The sequence below is a fragment of the Adiantum capillus-veneris genome, chromosome 17 (assembly GCF_014529385.1).
Source record: "Adiantum capillus-veneris isolate H3 chromosome 17, ASM1452938v2, whole genome shotgun sequence".
Taxonomy (NCBI): domain Eukaryota; kingdom Viridiplantae; phylum Streptophyta; class Polypodiopsida; order Polypodiales; family Pteridaceae; genus Adiantum; species Adiantum capillus-veneris.
The window spans coordinates 53318712-53339835 of NC_140947.1; the positions used below are offsets into that span (position 1 = coordinate 53318712).

The 21124-nt window shown below is 43.1% G+C and overlaps 2 pseudogenes; both read right to left on the minus strand.

Moving 5' to 3' along the window:
- Positions 1-1424: 1424 nt before the first annotated feature.
- LOC147437258 (uncharacterized) lies at positions 1425-2235 on the minus strand (annotated as a pseudogene).
- Positions 2236-2630: 395 nt separating this feature from the next.
- LOC147437259 (uncharacterized) lies at positions 2631-4494 on the minus strand (annotated as a pseudogene).
- Between the last annotated feature and the right edge of the window lie 16630 nt (positions 4495-21124).

A 21124-nucleotide genomic window follows, 5' to 3' on the forward strand; every position in this document is an offset into this window, starting at 1 on the left:
TTCAGTGCCAACGATGGAGACCCATCTTAAATATTGATGGAGTTTGTCAAATGGGTCCCTTTCATTTCATAGCCTTACAAGGCTTTTTAAGACTTTGCCTTCTTTATTTTTTTTTGTCCTTGCTCATCTTATATTATTTTCAACATGAAGTGATTGGACCTACCTTTTCATGTGAATGATTGAAATCTTCTATTGTTTAGTTGTTGATGGGTCACTTTTCTTCCATTTTATTCTTTTAGAATGCCAAAGTGAGCTTTCACCTTTTTTTTTCTTTTTGGGTGGAGGGCATGCATGAAATTTCTATTTTTGTTTGGTGGTTCGGGTGCATTTTGAGCGTGGAAATTTGATTGTGTGTGTGTGTGTGTGTGTGTGTACACTTTTTCTCTGTTGCAGTTGATAGCGAGGTTGTGAGAGGGAGGAAGGGATCGTACGATTTTGAAGAGGTGTCTCTCTGTCTCTCTCATCATCTATGTTATTTACAGGTTCGTTTACTTGGTGTAGAAGTGTGTGTGTGTGTGTGTGTGTGTGTGTGTGTGTGTGTGTGTGTGTGTGTGTGTGTGTGTGTGTGTGTGTGTGTGTGTGAGAGAGAGAGAGAGAGTGAGAGAGAGAGAGAGAGAGAAGTGGGATTTTTTGAAGCTCTGCAATATTCACGCCTACAGTTAAGTTTTTATTACTGTTGTGATGAATCTTTAACATCTATCTGTATGTATGTATGTAGTGTAGCGCTGACTCCTCATTGTTTGGATTTCTTTTGCTTGGGACTGATTGTCCAGATTGTTGTACTAGGGAAAGGGCTGCTATTGGCAAGAGAATAAGTGGAAGGTTTTCTTGAAATGATGGTGGAGAAATTGTGTAGGCCATGCATTTTCACAAGAGCTAGTGGATAAAGGAGAAGACGGCAGTCTGAATGTTTGAAATACCTTGAAAAGACTGCTCAGTGATAACTTGTGATGGGAAGGGAGGCTAGAGGGAATTCTGAGAATAGGAAGAGAGAGAAGCCTTAGTCTCCCTTGCAGGCCCCAATTGAGTTAAAGTTGACAGGTCAATCTCCAAAAAGTTTCCGCCTCTTCATCCTCCCTGTAAATAGATGCCATTAGACTCTATATCATTATAATGTTGGGTGGTCATTGAATTTTTTGAGTTTGCTCAGCCTATGTACAGTTCATCAACTCAGCAAAACTGAGAATTGGATAAAAAACAGGCTTTTGTTCTCCCGATAGCTTTTGTTCAACTGATGTAGGTAGCTACATTTTGAGCACAGGTAGCCATGGTTGGTGGCATGGACTTGGATGGCTCAAAGAAGTATTCACAGTGTCATTTGTAGAGGTAGCAGCTTCATCTTTAAGTACAATAAATGGCTTGCCCTTTGACATGATACTACAACTGATGCAGCCTTGGTTGTATCCTACGCATGTGAGAGCAGTCTAGGAGTGGATGTCAAGCATGTCCTCATTTGCTCTTTTGGGGGGTTGTAAGGCAGCTTCGGTTTCTACCTGTAGAATGGCAGAGGTTTTAATTGGTCGGAAACCAACAAAAAAGGTATAAGAAAAACAGACTTTGAATGTTCAGAAGAGATAAATTTCCTCTTGATGGGCTCAGTATAGACTCAGAACATGCTCTTCTACAATTCAAAAGAGATAAATGAACTCAGGATAGACTCAGAACATACTTTTTTGACATAGATGATTAGATAATGTTGTCTAACTGTAGCAATGCATGATGCTTCTTTAACAAATGTAACAAATACAAATCCTCTAGATTGGATGTGGCGACTAGCATGAGTACTCATGACTATAGCTTCCTCGACTGGGCTTTAGAACAGTTCTTCAAATCATCTGTAGTATTGCGGTGTTTCCCTTCCAACTTAAAAGTGACTAGAAAATGGACACAATCAACCACAACTCAAATTTAAAAATGTCTACCTCACCCTACAGAAGGTGACAGGCCCCCCACAAAGACCTCAATAAAACGAAGATTTTCTGTATATCCACGAAAGGGCTGCCACTCCCTACCCATGGAGTTATAATTAGAATTGACAGGGAGTGTTTGACCGTCCACTTGATGCAACACTTTGCTGGTAAGGGCTAGCGTTGCTATAAAGAAACCATGGCCCCATTAGGAAGCAACTCCAAGCAGAAGCTGAATTAATCATTAAGGAAACACCCATTTGGCATCCCAAGTGTTGCGTGTTGATTCATGCTTAGTTCTGCACCCACTATTGGGTATTGATGACATTAGTTGGTTGTCATAGTATTTGGTTGACACTATGGATAATAGAGTTGATGGTCATATAGTCTTGTAGTAGTTGACTACAATGAGCTTATAACTGCACTTTTCTTTATTGGATAAATCTGGGCATTTCTCGAATTCGTCTAGGTATGTGTTCCAAGAGACAACGGTACTACCTTGGTTGGCTGCAATAGAAGTCTTTGATCTTGCTTCCAAAAATGATTCTAGATCTTGCACTTGTTTTCAGACTCTCTAGCCTTGTCAGCCTCCAGTTATATCCATTGCCCTCTCTAGAATGTGAGCGGGTTTTTGACAATATTGGCCCTCGTACTTGTGTTATTGTATTTGGAGCAGCAGGTCTTCTCCCTCATAGGTGTCATTCCTTGAAGCGTTCACTGTGGTGTCGGTCTGCTCTTCACGATCATTCTGTGTGTCCACCTGTCTTCTACTGTTGTGCATGTGTAGGCACATGCTCCCAGGCCGGCCAAGAAGATTACTTTATTAGGGAAAGTGACCTCCCTTGCCATCTTCTTGTGAAACTTGAGGGCAGCCAGACAACTCCCATTTTCTACAGTGCTGGTTATGATTACATCCCAGGAAACAACATCATGGGCGATCATGTTATGAAAAATGGAATATGCTCCCCACAAATACTGATACTTTGCATAAAAATCAATTAACACATTTCCAATTTGAACGTCTGATTCGAACATTCTTTTGATGATCGAATCACCCGAGCTTTCAAGCTCGTGAATATTCTTGCCCACTTCATACTTGCCCAACACATTCAGCCCCTGGAGCTTTTGACTGGCTGAGTCAGACGGCCTGTCTTTTGCTTGCTGGACATGTTAAAGAGGCGAATTTAGTAGGACTCCGTTCTTGAAGACAAGGCTTGAAAAGACAAAGCATTCCCCTGTCACTTACGTCACAATAAGTCAGTTCCGGCTCCAACTCATTATAATTCACATCAACTCTGCAGTATCTAGGAACTAGAATCCGTGCACCTTCTTGCCAGGAGCCCTCTTGTATCTCAAAACGAGGCATCCATGACATGTCTGGTATTGCATTCCCGAGCCCATCTACCACGGTCAAGTATACCAGCAATTTTCTTTCATATTCTGTACTCCTTTTGTCTCCTAGGCGCCTGGCCAACTGTAGCAGCTGGGCATTTAAAGACTTGCCTGTCCTCACTTGAAAGGCATTCTCCACTCCCAACAGCTTCAACACCGACAGCATTCTATCTTCTGCGTTTGAACAATCCCGTTGCAAAATTTCCCATACGACAAGTTGTAGATTCCTTGCAACTGCAAATACATACTGATGCAAATGGTCAAAAATAGAAAGACTCACGAAAATTGTGAGCAGGTTGTGCATTACTAATTGGATCTACTAACCATTTCGGGAAGCACCAGGAAATCTCCGGATCGATCGGTTAATCCCTGTTTGTTTTGTGAGCTCAAATTCTGTTTCAGCCATCAATTCCTTCTCAAGGGCCTTTGGTATCTGGAATTTTAGCATGAGTAAGAAGGAATAACCCAAGTCATCCACAAAGTACTAATGGCTTTTTCCTGGAACTTCTGTAAAGTGTGGAGCAAGTAGACACAAAAGTTTCCCTCTCTGTACTAATTGATTTGAGCAGTTTTCGTACCGAGAAACGTGAACATGTGCATGTTGTGATAAGCACTGTCGTAAAAGAAATGAGATGGTAGTGGTCTCACGCGTGCAACAAAAACACCCGCTACTGTTTGTATCGACCAACATTATGCCTGCAATTGTGCAGAGGCATCGTTCTAAAGATAGATCTGGATGAAAGTGAGTGACCCAAGGGGGAAGAACCCCCTGATGAACCAGGGTGGTGTGCAAGAAGCACGATCTGCACACTCAAAACTTGAAGCATCTGAAGCGATTTCCTCATCAGGCTTGGCAAAAGCTCAAACCCCCTTGCCATGTTGCAGCACATAGCAAATCCCTGCTTTTCTGGTAGTGATTGCCCACATGCTCTACTTCATGATCCTTTTTCTCCTTGTCTGATTGGCTTATGCATACCGCATCCGACCATACCCATCTCACCTGCATTGTCTCGAGGATCATAAGAGGCTCAATCAATTTCTAGCAGGTTGCAGATCATAAGAAGCTCGATCAATTTTTTGGTAGCTTGAGTCAAAATGTGTTCCTTCTCCGATCCGTAGGCACAATGTTCACGTGCTTGAATTTAAATCCATCCCTTTCCATGAAAGTTACACATGTTTGAAGCTCGACAGTCATCTGAGCTCGCCGCTTCCATTAACATCTGGACAAAGAGATGCATGCCCTTCTATGTATGGCCTTGTTCAACCTCAATCATGACAAGCTGAGAACCGCTGGAGAAGTTAAAGCGTCGAGTAAGCATACAGTGCATACTGGAATTGATACAGGATTCCCTACATTTGACTAGCTCCAGTAGTTGTAACAGACTGATTGCGCAGCAACAAGAAGACAACCTGGCGTTGAGGTTGAGGCTATGAGAGAGAGAGAGAGACAGAGAGAAAGAGAGAGACAACCTGCACCGTGAACGTGTGTCCTGTGTAAGTGTATCATTCTAGATTCATGGCAATGACTGTTTCATAGTCTCATTTTAGAGCTTTTTTGGAACCTAGAGTTGATTGTTCTGTCGCTGTCTTGTGTGTATGGTTTTTTACGCTGGTAATGAGAGGGCAAATGACGAGCTCTTGAAATCTTACTATGCATTCTGATTTGTTTAGTTGATACTTAATTAGTTCCGACGAACAGATGCCACTCTAGAAACTTTATGCAAATGTAATGACGATGTAAGATCCACCAAATTCAGGAAATTTTGGGGCACGAATCTTGAATCAGAGTTTTGTTCGGGTGTAGGGTTAAGTATTAAGTAAGAATGACTGCTCTGACTAGAATGGAAAGGCATCTCCATTTCCACTCTTGATTTATTACTGTAAAGCAAAAGATTTTCACTGAACTTAGGTTTTTTTGGGCATTGGGGCTATTTTAAACCATACATCTTCCTGTCAAAGCAATGTATTTTTTCGTTATTGAAAGAAGTCAAATTTGTCTACATCGTTTAACTATTTTCTATGCAGCTCTTTGCAAGTATCTGAAAGGAAAGCGGACGAGGTTATTTGCAGTAAGGTGCGTAGTTATACTCTTGGTTTGATTGCTGATCACATGTTTTGAGAAATCGGGATGTGGTCAACGTTTCGAATTTGTTGTCCGTGCATGAAACTCATGTCACTTGTCTAATAATGTAAAGTAAAGTTAATGGAGTTAATGCTTGTAATGTGAGGCAGTGTATGGCATTGAAATATATCTACCAATATTTTGGGCTAGCATGTGTAATAACGCTTATTGGGTTTAGTTGAGAGAGATTTCTTGCTTCATGGGAGTATGATGTTGCCTTTGGTAATTTTGGTGGAGTAGGAGACCAGCCCTGATATTTTGCTCTAGATCAGCTAGTGTGCTCTGCAGTAGCTCCTTGGAGTGCTTATTTAGATCAGCTTGAGTTTTCAGCAGTAGCATTCAGTCCCAGTACTTTTCCCCTTGCACCTCCAGACCAGTCCTAGCGTTTTCCATCTCCGTAAAACAGCCCTGGCATTTTTAGTTTTCAACCCTTTCCTCGTCGGACTGCTTGGATCTAGCCTCGCTAGCCTCTTTGTGGCAATTCGATACTCCGTTATTTTCTATTGTCAGCCTTGTTGAAAGCTGCATTTTCAGCCCTGGTTTATAAGATAAGCCTGTTGTATTTCGTGCGCCAAATCCACGTTATGGGTGTCACTTGTCAGTTTTCATTGGCTGGTGGTCTCTGATGATTCCCCTACTCTCTGGTTCTCCAATGACACCCTGCAGAACTTGCTTGGATACTTCTTCTGCGCAAAGCCAAGCTTTCCGTCTTTACTTCGTCAAAAAACGTAGACAATGGGCTAGCACAAAAAAAAATTCTCAAAAGGCAACCAAAACCTTCAGATGACATTTGCTAATGTATATGCAAGTACACAAAGCAAAATTCTTGAATTCCCCACTTTGAATCTCTAGACATGACTGAAATTGTATCGTAGACAATTTCCGGCATCAAAGCGCTATGGACATTGCGATGGTCATTCGCTGATAGCCAAATGAATAGGGCTTAATTCCTAGATGTTGTTGTGAGTGTGAGAACCGGAACTCCCAACTTTTGCGTTTTCAACGACTCCTGAAGCTCTGTGTGTGTTCTAGGCGATTTTCTGTTTAAAAAAAACGCTAAAAAATACTAACAACGCCGATATGGTCAATACGATAACGAAATGGTAACCAAATGAGCACAAGTCAACCTACTCGTGTGACGGAAATATGGAAGCAAGATTTTTTAAGTTCCACTTCTCGAATCACAACCTGTGACCTGTAATGTGCTCTAGGCCGAATCTGTCCCTGAAAAGCAAGCTAGGTAACAAAGCATACGGACATACACAGCTCGCAACTGCAACCTGAACGTAAGCATGAGACACCAACAAGACAATAAGCTAATTATATTGCTACTAAACAAAAACAAAAACAAAATGTGAACTAGGAACAAAGAAAATGCAAAAGAAGATGAGAGAGATGGGTAGTCAAACCTAACTAAAATCCGCTCGCTCCCTGCTCACCTAGCCTACCCTAAGTCTACCCCTTGTGTGTGGCCTTGATGCTGAGCACCAAAACCACTACTTGAATCTCCTAATCTAGCTGGAAGGTCGAAGAGTGCATCAGGCTCTCGAATCGACCATACATGAGCAATCTCGTTCAATAGCCTCTATTCTGCAGTCTGTCCTTGCACTAGTGCATGGACGTCTTCATTTTCACCTTTTTTGTAGCGAGATCTTACAGCAGGCCACCCCATAAATACCACACTATATCCCAACGTTCCCTACATCCTATAATGAATTGGCAAAGCACTAGATCACAGTGAAGAGACTAGCGAGGTGAAGTCCGAGCCAACTCTGCAGGAGAAGGGCCAAAAACTGGAAAACGCCGAGAGTGACCTACAGTAATGCATAGTACCAGAATACAATTGATCCTTATCTGCTTCGATATCTTTATTAGTGAGTATAACCATCATTAGTTTTAAAATCAAGATCAGTATTATAGCCAAATTGTATTGCGGGCAACAGGTCATAGACGGCATTTTCGAGGGGATCCTGTCTAGCTCTTGTACGTTTGTGGAACTATGTATTGCTTGCTCTTTTGTGATACTCAGCTTCTATGAGGCTTGTGCTGGAAGTCGACTATGTATTGCTTGCTCTTTTGCGATACTCAGCTTCTATGAGGCTTATGCTGGAAGTGGGCTTGCATGGTTTTCCGTTCGCAAGAAATGTGTGAAAAAGCTGTGGACTGTTTTACCAGTGCAAAGTGACGGACTCTCTCATGCTACAATCATGTATGATTGCACCCGGAATTTGCATCTGAGCTTCTCAATGTACCCGCCGCCATAACTTGCTTGCGTTCCATTTGTAAACAGTCAGGAGTAGTGTTTTTCACTTGCTTCGTATTTAGCACCGTATTTGGCTCATCACTCACTTTGCGTTTTGCAAGTGCTTCAACTCTAGAATCAGCACCAGCATTTGGCCATTGCAAACAGCCCTTCAGTCTCAGTATTGAGTTCTCAAATCAACCTATTTTGAGCTGATCTTTAGCAATATCATTATCCAAATCAGCCCTAGAAATAGCATCAGATCAGCCATCAAGTTTTAGCCTTTAGTACCCTTCGATTTCAGCCATCATATGTCCTAGAAGCTATCCCATAGGTCAGCCTTTAGTACCCTCAGATTTCAGCCATCATCAAGTCCTAGAAGCTATCCCATAGGTTGGTGTTATTCCCCTTCAGTTTTGTTACTTTGAGGATACTTGCGTTCATCGGCATTTACTATGCTCACAAGCATTTAGTATGATGTTGTATAGTTGTGACATACAATTAGAAGTAAACACCACTTTGGCAATGGTAGTGAGGGACCCTTGAAGTCTTTATTGTGTGATATCATCATACTGTGCCTTGTACTTTCCGCCATAGCAATCAACCATTAGATATGTCATAACTTGCTTGTGTTTCATCTTCAAGCAGCTAGGAGTAGTGTTCTGTTGGGGTATAGGCGCCTGTGCCTTGCCCGGCCGCCCGGAGTATGGGCGCCCACTGACTTGTATACCTTATACATAGCATAAGTGTATAGGGGGCTGCTCACTCTTTGGAGTCTCCCCACCCACATCGTGTGTGTGTCTCCTTCTCTCTCTCTCACTCTCCGTCTGTGGTGCTCCCCGATCCCCTTCAATTGGTATCAGAGCTATGGTCACCGCGGAGAGCACGACGGCTTTGAGAGCTTCGAGGCGATAGCTCGCTCGCTCTCGACGGTGGAGTTCGATCGTGGAGTTTCACGGAGAGCGATTTTAGCTTGAGGAGCATTGTCTTTGGAGCTTAGGAGCTTGATGTGGTCAAGCTTGGTCGAGGAGGCGGTTGCGGCTTCCTTGGTGAGAGGAGCTTTTGAGCTCAGTGGAGTTCGTTAGAGAAGTGCTCGGCGGAGGAGAGCTTGACATTCGAGTGCTTGGATGCTGTTGTGGCAGAGCTCTTGTGTTGGAGCTTGCATTGAGAGGACATTGCATCACGCAGAGTGGAGCAGGAGCAGGTTCAAGACTGTGTGCAGCTCGTTTTTTGCCATTTTCGGGCTCTAAAACGTAGTTTTTTGCGTAGCTCCGTCATACAGAGTCAGATCTACATGATCCAGGAGTCTAGGTCAGGGTTTTGGCACGCTCCGGACGCGATGGTGATGTCTATTTGCTGAAATTATGCTTTGAATTACAGCAGGTACAGCAGCAAGTTTATTTGTGCACTCTCGGGTCCCAAAAACACTGTTTTTGGCATAGCTTTCACACCCGGACTCGGATACATATGATCCAGGAGTCTACCTTGGGGTTTTGGCATGCTCCGAACGCGCTCATCATATCAGAATTTTAAAATTCTGAACGCTGAATTTTCTGCAGCAGCAGCAGTTGTTTATTGTGTGTCGAGGATTCCACACATGGTTTGCTCTCAGATGTGAGAGTGATATTTGCTGCAAGTTTCCTCACAGGTGGGAGGATACGATGTATGCCTTATGTGGTTTGATGCTCAGGGAGACTAATGTGATTGCATTTTGAGCTCGGCAATGTATGCCTCGAGCATGTTTTTTGGCAGTCACAGGTAGAGCAGATATTTGTGTACTAGATTTGCAGGTGTTTGCAATGATGTATGCAAAGTGTGGAGATTGGTGCATGCATTTGGAGTGTGATTTGACGCGCTTTGATTGCTCATGGTTTTGAGCGTGCAGTCAGTTTGGTTACTGGTTTTGTGGCCGTTTTACTGACGAAACTCTGGCGAAATTTTCCCAGGAGTTTTATGTGCATCATTCATGCGATCTAGGTAGAGATTGCGGGTTGCACTCAGCATTTGTGTGCGGTGTTCTCTGCAGGTGGGAGATTTGTGCGTGTGTATGCATCGATACCGCACAGTGTGGGCTTGGTGATTAGCTCACGGGTTTGACAGGCGTACAGTTATCTTGGCACACTCACAGGAGTGAGTATTGTGATGTATGCTTGTGTGGCTACGAGCTAGGTAGCCGGATTCGAGCACTAATGGCTTGAGGTTTTTTCAGCAGGTTTCAGCTACAGGTTTACAAGTTTACAGGCAGGTTTGAGGGCTTATTTGGGCGCTGAATTTTCAGCCATTGTTTCCTCTTTGCAGGTGTCCATGTATGGCTCAGTTGTAGGCTGATCTGGGACACGTTTGTGACTCGTTTATGCAGTTGTTTAAGAGCTGAATTTTGGGGCTGTTTTGGGGCTGATTTGCAGCCATATTTGCAGACTTTTGTTGATGCGATTCAAGTCAGTTTAGGGCTGATTTGGTTGACATTTGCTACTCATTGTTGGTTGCTCTTTTGCGAGCATTATGGCTGATTTTTCATTTGACTTCCAGCGTTATGGTCTGACACAGTTTGATGGTGCAGATTTTGTTGCTTGGAAGGAACATATGCTTGTTGCATTGACAGATTTGGGGCAGGATAAACCCTTGCGTGGTTTATCGGCGAAGCCCAAGTCTATGAGTGATGATGATTGGCATGATCTTGATGAGTTAGCCATGTCTACAATTCATTTGCATCTGATTGAGTCTGTTTACTGGCAGGTCTCGAGGGAGACTACAACTCATGCTTTATGGCAGAGTTTACATGCTATGTACGCGACATCCATGTCTACAGGGGAGTCTAGTCCCACTTCTATGTCCATGGGAGAGATTGGTCCCACACGCAAGTCTCGACGGCATAGAGACTTGACATGTTGGCATTGTGGACATAGAGGGCACATTAGGCGTCGATGTTTCAGGCGTTTGAGACAACGGAGGCGACAGATGCGTGATGCAGATTTGGGCATGACAAATGCTAGTGAGATCAGTACGGTGGTTACTGAGTATGCTTGTGATGGCGATGTCACATTTACATCTAGCTTGTCTTCAGACGATCTTATGTCTACGGATTGCATATCGGATTGCACATTGTCTTCACATTGGTTACTAGATTCAGATGCTACTTTCCATGTCACGTCGCATCGTGAGTGGTTTAGCACGTTTTCTAGTGGGAGACTTGGTTGTGTGCACATGGCTGATGGTGCTATGTATGACATTGAGGGTACAGGAGACGTATGTTTGTCCTTGCCCAGTGGTATGAGATTTACCCTGCGTCATGTGCGTTATGTGCCAGATCTGAGACGGGATTTGATCTCAGTCAGACAGTTACGGGATAGTGGATGTCAGATTTTGCTACGAGAGCGAGATTTTGTGATGCATTTGGGTTCGCTAGTGATTGCGAGAGGTGCCAGGAGTGGTACAGGTTACCCATTGCATGTGGATCACGCGAGAGACGGTGTTGTCTCTGTGATCACGCAGCCAGGTAGACAGCAAGAGAGCAGGCGAGTCTCTTTTGCTTGTGGGTTGCAGGATGCTTTGCATGGAGTGCAGAGTAGTGAGCTCATTGTGCACACAATTGGGGCACGACTTGAGCAGTCACACAGAGAGGTGACAGAGTCAGAAATGCATGCTTTGCTAGTGACTGAGCAAAGCAGAGAGTCAGTTGTGCGAGATACTTCTATGCAGGATAGACAGGTAGAGCGGTCTTGCTCTAGTGAGTCACAACAGGAGGACGTTGTGCAAGAGTCTATGCATACGGAGTTAGAGCATGAGAGCTCTAGTGAGTCACAGCAGATTGAGTGGTCATGTTTGCAGTGGATGATTGCAGAGGAGGCTGAGACGTCAGCGATTATGCAATCATTCCTTTCTATGCTCGACAGTGAGCAGACACCTAGAGCAGCTAGTTTGCTCTGAGGTTGCACGACAGGTTGATGCGTCTTTTGCGGACAGTCAGGAGATGCATGTGGCTGACACGCCTTGTCAGTCAGAGATGCCTATTGCCAGGGATATATATGTTGATGCATGCTCCATAGAGCTAGCAGGGCCCGCTAGCATTGCATCGGCATTCAGTGGTCTCATGTATGAGATGCTGATCTTGAGACTGGATATCGCAGCTGCAGTGGGAGCATATGTAGTTGGGATTGTCAGTCGTTTGTTGACTGATGATGGCATAGTGCACGAGGGAGATATGCAGGTATTGCGTACATACTTGCAATACGTGTGCGGTACGTCTAGTGGTGTATGGACTTACACAGGAGCAGGACAGCCGGATACACACGATCACAGCCAGCCAGTGGGTATCGGTTGAGAGCGGTTTTCTCTCGCCTTTTGTAGTCTTTAGACTAGGTTCTCTTGCTTAAAGGCACAGTCGCCTTTAAGTGGGAGGTTGTTGGGGTATAGGCGCCTGTGCCTTGCCCGGCCGCCCAGAGTATGGGCGCCCACTGACTTGTATACCTTATACATAGCATAAGTGTATAGGGGGCTGCTCACTCTTTGGAGTCTCCCCACCCACATCGTGTGTGTGTCTCCTTCTCTCTCTCTCACTCTCCGTCTGTGGTGCTCCCCGATCCCCTTCATGTTCTCCACCTACTTCCCTTCCCTTGCCTGGGCGCCATCATATGCTCCTTTGTATCTGTTTTTCAGTCTATGTTTAGCTAGCATTTTCAGTCTTAGAGCAACAGTTCAACACCGTATTTAACCCATGACTTACCTTGCGTTTTGCAAGTGCTTCAGCTGTAGAATTAGCACCAATATTCTGCTATCACAAGCAGTCCTTTAGCCTCAGTAGCCCTCAAATCAATCTAATCTCAGCTGATCTCTAGTAGTACTATCATACACATCAGTCATAGAAGTAGAACGAGATCAGCCATAAGATTTCATCTTTTAATACACTGTCTAGTTCTTGTAGCTTTGTGGAACTATGTATTGTCCCCTACTCTCTAGTTCTCCAATGACACCCTGCAAAACTTGTTTGGATACTTCTTTCACGCAAAGCCAAGCTTTCCGTTTTTACTTCATCGAAAAACGCAGACAATGGGCTAGCTCAAAAAATTCCACTCCAAATGCAACCAAAATCTTCAGATGATCTTTCCTAATGTATATGCAAGTACACAAAGCAAAATTCTTGGATTCCCCACTTTGAATCTCTATACATGACTGAAATTGTGTAATACACAATTTCCGCCATCAAAGAGCTATGGACATTGCGATGGTCATTCGCTGATAACCAAATGAGTAGGGCTCAATTCCTAGATGCTACTGCGAGTGTGAGAACCGGAGCTCCCAACTTCCGCGCTTTCAATTGCTCCTGAAGCTCTGTGTGTGCTCTAGGCAATTTTCTGCAAAAAAAAAAAAAAAAAAAAGCTAAAAATACTAAAAACGCTGATATGGTCAATATGCTAATGAAATGGTAACCAAATGAGCACAAGTCAACCTACTCGTGATGACGAAAGTATGAGAGCTAGCTTTTTCAAGTTCCACTTCTCGAATCACAACCTGTGACCTGTAATCTGCTCTAGGCCGAACCTGTCTCCCTAAAAAGCAAGCTAGATAACAAAGCATATGGACGTACATACATCGCAATTGCAACTTGAACGCAAGCATGAGACATCACCAAAAGCATAAGCCTGCTACTCAACAAAAACAAAAACAAAATGCGAACTAGGAAGAAAGAAAACGCAAAAGAAGATGACAGAGATGGGTTGTCGAACCTAACTAAAATCTGCTCGCTCCCTGCTCACCTAGTCTACCCTAAGTCTACCCCTTGTGTGTGGCCTCGATGCTTAGCACCAAAACCACTACTTGAGTCTCCTAATCTAGCTGGAAGGTCGAAGAGTGCACCGGGCTCTCGAACCGAGCATACATGAGCAATATCATTCAGTAGCCTCTATTTTACAATCTGCCCTTGCACTAGTGCATGGACGTCTTCATTGTCACCTTTTTTGTAGTGAGATCTTGCAGTAGGTCACCCCATAAATACCACAGTATACCTCAATGTTCCCTACAACCTACAATGAATTGGCAAAGCGCTGGATCGCAATCAAGAGGCTAGTGAGGCGAGGTCGATCCAACTCCGCAGGAGAAGGGCCAAAAACTGGAAAACGCCGAGAGTGACCTAGAGTAATGCATAGTACCAGAACACAAATGATCCTTATCTACCTCAATATCTTTATTAGTGAGTATAACCATTAAGAAATTTAAAATCAAGATCAGTATTAGCGCCAAAATGTGTTGAAGGCAACAGGTCATAGATGGCATTTTTGAAGGGATTCTGTCTAGCTCTTGTACGTTTGTGAACTATGTATTACTTGCTCTTTTGTAATACTCAGCTTCTATGAGGCTTGTGCTAGAAATGTGCTTGCATGGTTTTCCGTTCGCAAGAAATGTGTGAAAAAGCTGTGGATTGCTTTATCAGTGCAAAGTGATGGACTCTCTCATGCTACAATCATGTATGATTGCAACCGGAGTTCGCATCTGAGCTTTGCAATGTATTCACCGCCATAACTTGTTTGCGTTTCATTTGTAAACAGCCAGGAGCAATTTTTCACTTGCTTCGTATTTAGCACCATATTTGGCTCATCACTCACTTTGCGTTTTGCAAGTGCTTCAACTCTAGAATCAGCACCAGCATTTGGCCATTGCAAGCAGTCCTTCAGTCTCAGTATTGAGTCCTCAAGTCAACCTATTTTAAGCTGATCTTTAGCAGTATCATCATCCAAATCAGTCCTAGAAGTAGTGTCAGATCAACCATCAAGTTTTAGCGTTTAGCACCCTTCGATTTCAGCCATCATCAAGTCCTAGAAGCTATTCCATAGGTCAGCCTATAGTACCCTCAGATTTCATCCATCATCAAGTCCTAGAAGCTATCCGATAGGTTGGTGTTATTCCCCTTCAGTTTTGTCACTTTGAGGATACTTGCATTCATCAGCATTTACTGTGTTCATCAGCATTTAGTATGATGTTGTGTAGTTGTGACATACAATTAGAAGTCAATACCACTTTGGCAATGGTAGTGAGGGACCCTTGATGTCTTCATTGTGTGATATCATAATACTGTGCCTTGTGCTTTCCGCCATAGCAATCAACCATAAGATATGTCATAACTTGCTTGCATTTCATCTTCAAGCAGCTGGGAGTAGTGTTCTCCACCTACTTCCTTTACGATGTTGTATAGTTGTGACATACAATTAGAAGTAAATACCACTTTGGAAATGGTAGTGGGGGACCCTTGAAGTCTTCATTGTGTGATATCATCATACTGTGCCTTGTGCTTTCCGCCATAGCAATCAACCATTAGATATGTCATAACTCGCTTGCGTTTCATCTTCAAGCTGCTGGGAGTAGTGTTCTCCATCTACTTCCCTTCCCTTGCTTGGGCGCCATCATATGCTCCTTTGTATCTGTTTACCAGTCTATGTTCAGCTAGCATTTTTGCATCAAGATCAGCCAGCCTTAGAGCAACAATTCAACATCGTATTTAATCCATGACTTACCTTGCGTTTTGCAAGTACTTCAACTGTAGAATTAGCACCAATATTCTGTCATCAAAAGCAGTCCTTCAGCCTTAGTATTCAGCCCTCAAATCAGTCTAATTTCAGCTAATCTCTAGTAGTACCATCAGACACATCAATCGTAGAAGTAGAATGAGATCAGCCATCACATTTCATCTTTTAGTACGCTGTCTAGTTAATGTAGGTTTATGGAACTATGTATTGTCCCCTACTCTCTAGTTCTCCAATGACACCCTGCAAAACTTGTTTGGATACTTCTTTCACGCAAAGCTAAGCTTTCCGTTTTTACTTCGTCGAAAAACACAGCCAATGGGCTAGCTCAAAAAATTCCACTCCAAATGCAACCAAAATCTTCAGATGATCTTTCCTAATGTATATGCAAGTACACAAAGCAAAATTCTTGAATTCCCCACTCTGAATCTCTATACATGACTGAAATTGTGTCATACACAATTTTCGGCATCAAAGCGCTATGGACATTGCGATGGTCATTCGTTGATAACCAAATGAGTAGGGCTCAATTCCTAGATCCTACTGCGAGTGCGAGAACCATAACTCCCAACTTTCGCGCTTTCAATCACTCTTGAAGCTCTGTGTGTACTCTAGGCGATTTTCTGCAAAAAAAACACTAAAAATACTAAAAACGCCGATATGGTCAATATGGTAACGAAATGGTAACCAAATGAGCACAAGTGAACCTACTCGTGATGACAGAAGTATGGAAGCAAGGTTTTTCAAGTTCCACTTCTCGAATCACAACCTGTGACCTGTAATCTGCTCTAGGCCGAATCTGTCCTTGAAAAGCAAGCTAGATAATAAAGCATATGGACGTACATAGGTCGCAATTGCAACCTGAACGTAAGCATGAGACATCACCAAAACCATAAGCTAATTATACTGCTACTAAACAAAAACAAAAACAAAATGCGAACTAGGAAGAAAGAAAACGCAAAAGAAGATGACAGATGTGGGTAGTCGAACCTAACTAAAGTCCGCTCGCTCCCTGCTCACGTAGTCTACCCTAAGTCTACCCCTTGTGTGTGGCCTCGATGCTGAGCACCAAAACCACTACTTGAGTCTCCTAATCTAGCCTGAAGGTTGAAAAGTGCATCGGGCTCTCGAACCGAGCATACATGAGCAATATCGTTCAGTAGCCTCTATTTTACAGCCTGCCCTTGCACTAGTGCATGGACGTCTTCATTGTCACCTTTTCTGTAGCGAGATCTTACAGCAGGTCACCCCATAAATAGCACAATATACCTCAACGCTCCCTACAGCCTATAATGAATTGGCAAAGCGCTGGATCACAAAATGAAGAGGCTAGCGAGGCGAGGTCCGAGCCAACTCCTCAGGAGAAGGGCCAAAAACTGGAAAACACCGAGAGTGACCTAGAGTAATGCATAATACCAGAACACAATTGATCCTTATCTGCTACGATATCTTTATTAGTGAGTATAACCATCAAGAGTTTTAAAATCAAGACCAGTATTAGCGCCAAAATATGTTGCAGGCAACAAGTCTTAGATGGCATTTTCGAAGGGATTCTGTCCAGCTCTTGTATGTTTGTGAACTATGTATTGGTTGCTCTTGTAATACTCGGCTTCTATGAGGCTTGTGCTGGAAGTGGGCTTGCACGGTTTTCCGTTCATAAGAAATGTTTGAAAAACCTGTGGATTGTTTTATCAATGCAAAGTGATGGATTCTCTTATGCTACAATCATGTATGATTGCAACCGGAGTTTGCATCTGAGCTTTTCAATGTATTCGGTCATAACTTGTTTGCGTTTCATTTGTAAATAGCCAGGAGCAGTGTTCTTCACTTGCTTCGTATTTAGTATCATATTTGGCTCATCACTCACTTTGCATTTTGCAAGTGCTTCAACTCTAGAATCAGCACCAACATTTGACCATTGCAAGCAGTCCTTCAATCCCAGTATTGAGTCCTCAAATCAACCTATTTTAAGATGATCATTAGTAGTATCATCATCCAAATCAGCCCTAGAAGTAGTGTCAGATCATCCATCAAGTTTTAGAGCTTAGCACCCTTTGATTTCAGCCATCATCAAGTCCTAGAAGCTATTCCATAGGTCAGCCTTTAGTACCCTCAGATTTCAGCCACCATCATCAAGTCGTGGAATCTATCCTATAGGTTGGTGTTATTCCCCTTCAGTTTTGTCACTTTGAGGATACTTGCATTCATCAACATTTATTGTGTTCATCAACATTTAGAATGACGTTGTGTAGTTGTGACATACAATTAGAAGTAAATACCACTTTGGCAATGGTAGTGAGGGATCCTTGAAGTCTTCATTGTGTGATATCATCATACTGTGCCTTGTGCTTTCCGCCATAGCAATCAACCATTAGATATGTCATAACTTGCTTGTGTTTCATCTTCAAGCAGCTAGGAGTAGTGTTCTCCACCTACTTCCGTTACGACGTTGTGTAGTTGTAACCTCGCCTCACTAGCCTCTTCATTGTGATCTAGTACTTCACCAAATTCATTACAGGCTGTATTGAACGTTGAGGTATATTGTGGTATTTATGAGCTGACCTGCTGTAAGATCTCACTACAAAAAAGGTGGCAATGAAGATGTCCATGCACTAGTGCAAGGGTAGACTATAGAATAGAGGCTACTGAACAATATTGCTCATGCATGGTCGGTTCGAGAGCTCGGTGCAATCTTTGATCTTCTAGCTAGATTAGGAGACTCAGGTAGTGGTTTTGGTGCTCAGTATCGGGTCCATATACAAGAGATAGACTAGGTTATCAGGAAGCGAGCGGGTTTTAGTTAGGTTCGACTACCTATCTCTGTCATCTTCTTCTGTGTTTTCTTTGTTCACGAAAGTGAGCCAAGCAATATGCTAGGCGAGCTCGTACTTTGTCATCGAAATTGGTCTTCACTGATCGAAGTTGACTTATTGTTACCATATACATGTGGTAATGATGTGTGTGAATACACTAGGACCACCGGGGCATTTTTTCCATCTTTAGGAGGTTTTTTCCCCCGTGCATTGTGTATACGCCCATCACTCTAGGGCTATCTACCTTTCCATTGCACACTAAGTAACACACTCTCTATTGTGTGCCTTGAGCTTCCTTCATCTTCTCCAAGCTGTGTGCATTTCTCAGCAACCCTAATTCCAACAATTGGTATCAGAGCAGGTTGCGTCCTCCCGGGCTTAGTCGCTAGCTGCTCCAGTACACCCTGTTCACTTTCTCCAATTTTTGATTTGGGCTCATTTCGGCCTCCATTGCCACTACAGGTAGTACTGCACAGGCTATTTCATCATTTTGTGCAGAATCTCTGTCAGTGTCGTTTTCTGCATAACAGGTGCCTTATAGTCTTCTACGGTTTGTGCTATATAGCACGTGTTGTTCCCGCTCCATTTCTCCTATTTTTGGGCAGTTTTCACATCAGGTGCAGCATTTACCATGGCTGACAACAACAACACAGATGTGTTCAAGATGTTTGCTGCTGAGGACAGGTTGGATGGGGACAACTACCCTATGTGGGCTTATATGATGCAACATGATCTTGTGTCAAAGGGTGTCTGGAACATTGTGCAGGGCATTGATGTACGTCTTGGTTCTAAGGATGTAGGTGATGTTGAGGATGTTGCAGGTCTTGCTGCAAGGATTGCTGCTATTAGATTTGTTTTGCCTACGGCAGAACAAGCTCATTCGGATGTTAAGGATGCGCAAGGTCATGCATTGATTGCATTGTCTGTGAAGCGCACCATTGTTCCTCACATCTGTTCAGCAAAATCTGCAAAACAGGCTTGGGATATTTTGGCTGGTCTTTATGCAAGTCGCAATGAGTCTAAAATTGTTTTGCTGTGTAAAGAGCTGGAGTCGAAGATTATGCATGAGGAAGATGATATGGACACTTTCCTTGCTAGTGTCAAGGTTATCAATGAGCAACTTATTTCTGTAGGAGAAGTCATTTCAGACAGTTCCCTTTTGCAGACTGTTCTTGATGCCTTACCAGATTCCTACCAGACTTTTGCTAGTACCTGGAGACTGATGACCCAAGGAAATCCTGAAGTTGTCAAGTTTGATGCATCATGCACATTTTTGTTTCAAGAGTCACTTTCTAGAAAAAATAGGACTATACAGCGTGCAGTTGAACAGGCTTTTATTGCTTCTCAAAGAAAGGGTGGTAACAACAATGCAGCCACTTCTTATGGTTCTGCTGCGAGTGGCAAAAATTCTATTCATAATGCTTTTGCTGGCATCACTTCGTCTGGCAATTCTGGTGATAAGGGCAAAAAGAAGATGCGTTGCCATTATTGTAAAGCTAATGATCACTTGATCAAGTCGTGTCCTAAGTTGAAGGCCAAAGAGGCTAAGAATAAAGAGGGTGGTTCCACTGCAAATGCTGGTTCCACTACAAATGCAGCCATTGTTGAGTCTGCTGTGAAAGGAGACTGTCATGCTGATGTTGATGCAGAATGGGCTTTTAGTACAGAGTGCACTTACAATCCTGCTGTCCATGATGCATGCTTGTCAGTTGCTGCAGATTCACATGTGTGGTATTTTGACAGTGGTGCTACAAAGCACATTACCTCACATCGTGAATTGTTTACCTCTCTCGAGTCTGTCCCACATGGGAATTCAGTCACTTGTGTCAACAATGCCTCTTATCCGGTTCAGGGAGTTGGAAAGATTGTGCTTACTGCTACAAATGAAAGTTCTTTCACACTTGTTGATGCACTTTATGTACCTGGGATCAAGAAGAAAATCTCTTGTCTGTATTCACTCTTGCTAGACTTGGACTTGTAGTCAAATTTATGGATGACAGATGTACAGTTGATGATCTCAGTTTTGGTGATGAAATCGTTGCATCTGGCCTTTTGTGCCGTGGGCTATATAAACTCACTTTGTATGACAAGTGTGGATAAAATTTTGCAAATGCTGTTGCAGATTCAAGGGCTATTTCAAATGCAAAACTTTGGCATGCACGTTTTGGTCATCTGAATTTTGCCAGTTTGCTGCGTTTACAAAAAACTAATATGGTTGCTTCTTTGCCACCTCTTGAAGCACCTGTCAAACATGTTTGTGAAGGCTGTATTCTGGGTAAGATGTAGCGTTCTAAGTTTCCAAAGGATGGTTCAGTTCGGGCCACATGCAGGTTGCAGCTTGTGCATAGTGATGTTTGTGGGCCCATGTAAACTCCGTCCTTGGGCAATTACCTTTACTTCGTGACTTTCATTGATGATTACTCCACGCATGCATGGGTATTTCCGCTTAAAGCGAAGTCCGAAGTTTTTATGTGCTTCAAACAATTTCTGGCTATGGCTGAAAATGTCTTGAAATGTACTATGGGCACCCTCCGTTCCGATCGAGGGGGGGAGTATATGTCTCATGAATTTAATGCATTTCTAGCTAGTCGTGAGATAAAACACCAATGTACAGTGCCTTATACACCTCAGCAAAATGGTGTTGCTGAGAGGAAAAACAGGTCACTGACGGAAATGGCACAATGTATGGTCAAAAGTCAAGCTTTGCCGCATTCTTTTTTGCTTGAGGCCATCATGTGTGCCACTTATGTACTAAATAGGTGTCCTACGAAAGCTTTGCAATCTATTACTCCATATGAAGCATCGCATGATAGAAAGCCTTCTATCGAGCACATGCGTGATTTCGACTGTTTGGCATATGCTTTGGTGCCACAAGTGCAGCGCAGAAAATTGGATGATAACGCTGTCAAATGTATTTTTGTTGGTTATAGTGCTGAAAGCAAAGGTTACAGGTTGTATCATCCGCAAACAAAACGTATTCTAGTTTCATGGGATGTAGTGTTTGTGGAAGATTCTGTTCAGCCCTTGCTGTCATGTACTAGAGACAGTAATGTAAGCTCACAGGACATTTAGGACACTTTGTTGCCTCTTTTAAGTGGTGTAAATACGAATGTAAGTTCGAATGAGGCAAATGT